We start from the raw sequence: 2,327 nt of genomic DNA, 5'->3' as shown, positions 1-2,327 counted from the left end.
GGAAAGAACCGGGATGCCCTGGGGAGGGACTGAGGTCACGGGAGGGCTGGGGATGGGTCAGGGGCACTGGGGAGGGAACTGGGATGGGACTTGGATGTTCTAGGGAGGGAGTGGGATGCATCGGGGAAAAGGACTGACATGTACTGGGAGGGACTGGGGGCAGTGGGGAGGGATGGGGATGGGACTGGGGACACTGGAGAGGGACTGGGGGCACTGGGGGGATTTGGGCTGGGAGTGGGGGCACTGGGGTGGGACTGGGAGCACTGGTGGCACTGGGCTAGGACTGGGGGAACTGGGGAGGGAGCAGGGAGGGACTGCGAAGTGACTGGGATGGGAATGGGATGCACAGGGAAAAGGAGCACAACGCACTGGGGAGGGACTGGGGGCAGTGGGGAGGGACTGGGATGGGACTGGGGACACTTCACGGGGGTTGGATGCACTGGGTGCGACTAGGGGCACTGGGCTGAGACTAGGGGCACTGGAGAGGGACTGGGGGTAGTAGGGAGGGACTGGGATGGGACGGAGGGCACTGGAGATGGACTGGGGAGAACTGGGCTGGCACTGGGGGCACTGGACTGCAACTGGGATTCTCAGGGGAGGGACTGGGGAAAGTGGGATGGGACAGGGGTCATTGGGGAGGGATTGGGGACAGTGGGACTACAGGCACTGGGATGGGACTGAGGTCAGTGGGGAGGGAACTGGGATGGGACTGGGAGCACTGGGAAAGGGACTGCAGGGACTGGGATAGGACTGGGAAGGGACTGCAAGGGGACTGTGAGAGGACTGGGGAGGGGACTGGAGAGCGTGCCTGGGATGGGCCTGAGAATCTCTGGGGAGAGACTGGGACCACTGGGATGGGACTGCTGTCACTGGGATGGGATGCAGTTGTCCTGGGAAGGGACTGGGGAGGGACTGGGAATGACTTAGGAGGGAGTGGGCTGGGACTGGGCAAACTGGGGAAGGACTGGGTTGCACTGCAGGAGGACACTTGGGAGGGAAAGGAGGTGGTGGGTTGCAGTGGGGGAAGTGGGGAGGGAATGGGATGAGAGTGGGGGCACAGGGGTGGGACTGGGAGCACTGGTGGCACTGGGCTAGGACTGGGGGAAGTGGGGAGGGAGCAGGGAGGGACGGCGAGGGGGCTGGGAAGGGATCTGGGATGGTACTGGGATGGGAATGGGATGCATGGGAGAAAGGAGCGGAATGCAGTGGGGAGGGACTGGGAGCAACGGGAAAGCCACTGCAGGGACTGGCATTGGACTGGGGAGGGACTGCAAGAGGACTGTGACAGGACTGGGGAGTGGGCCTGGCATGGGACTGGGATGCCCAGGGGGAAAGAACCGGGATGCCCTGGGGAGGGACTGAGATCATGGGAGGGCTGGGGATGGGTCAGGGGCACTGGGGAGGGAACTGGGATGGGACTTGGATGTTCTAGGGAGGGAGTGGGCTGCATCGGGGAAAAGGACTGGCATGCACTGGGAGGGACTGGGGGCAGTGGGGAGGGACTGGGGGCCCTGGGAGGATTTGGGCTGGGAGTAAGGACACTGGGGTGGGACTGAGAATTTCGAGGGGCGGGGGGGGACGACTGGGAGCACTGGGATGGGAGTGGGGGTCATTGGGGAGGGACTGGGGAACCGTGGGACTGGGGGCACTGGGATAGGAGTGAGATGCACTGGGGAGGGACTGGGCCGGGACTGAGGGCACTGGAGAGGCCCGGGGGGCACCTGGGGGAACTGGGCTGGGACTGGGATTCTCTAGGGAGGGACTGGAGGCACTGGGATAGGACTGAGAGGCACTGGGGAGGCACTAGGACACCCTGGGGCACCACTGGGAGGGGACTGGGATCACTGGGGAGGGAATTGGGATGGGACGGGGGGCAGTGGGAAAGGCCTGGGCTGGGACTGGGCAAACTGGGGAAGGACTGAGTTGCACTGCAGGAGGACACTTGGGAAGGAATGGGTGCGCTGGCTTGCACTGAGAGAAGTGGGAAGGGACTGGGATGAGAGTGGGGGCACAGGGGTGGGACTGGGAGCACTGGTGGCACTGGGCTAGGACTGGGGGAAGTGGGGAGGGAGCAGGGAGGGACGGCGAGGGGGCTGGGAAGGGAACTGGGATGGTACTGGGATGGGAATGGGATGCATGGGAGAAAGGAATGGAATGCAGTGGGAGGGACTGGGAGCAATGGGAAAGCCACTGCAGGGACTGGGATTGGACTGGGGAGGGACTGCAAGAGGACTGTGACAGGACTGGGGAGTGGGCCTGGCATGGGACTGGGATGCACAGGGGAAAAGAACTGGGATGCCCTGGGGAGGGACTGAGGTCACGGGAGG

Source organism: Pipra filicauda, unplaced genomic scaffold (genome assembly GCF_003945595.2).
Source record: "Pipra filicauda isolate LSUMZ 115617 unplaced genomic scaffold, ASM394559v2 scaffold1354_size32740_pilon, whole genome shotgun sequence".
In the NCBI taxonomy this organism is placed as follows: Eukaryota; Metazoa; Chordata; class Aves; order Passeriformes; family Pipridae; genus Pipra; species Pipra filicauda.
Note: the sequence above shows the minus strand (reverse complement) of the source record.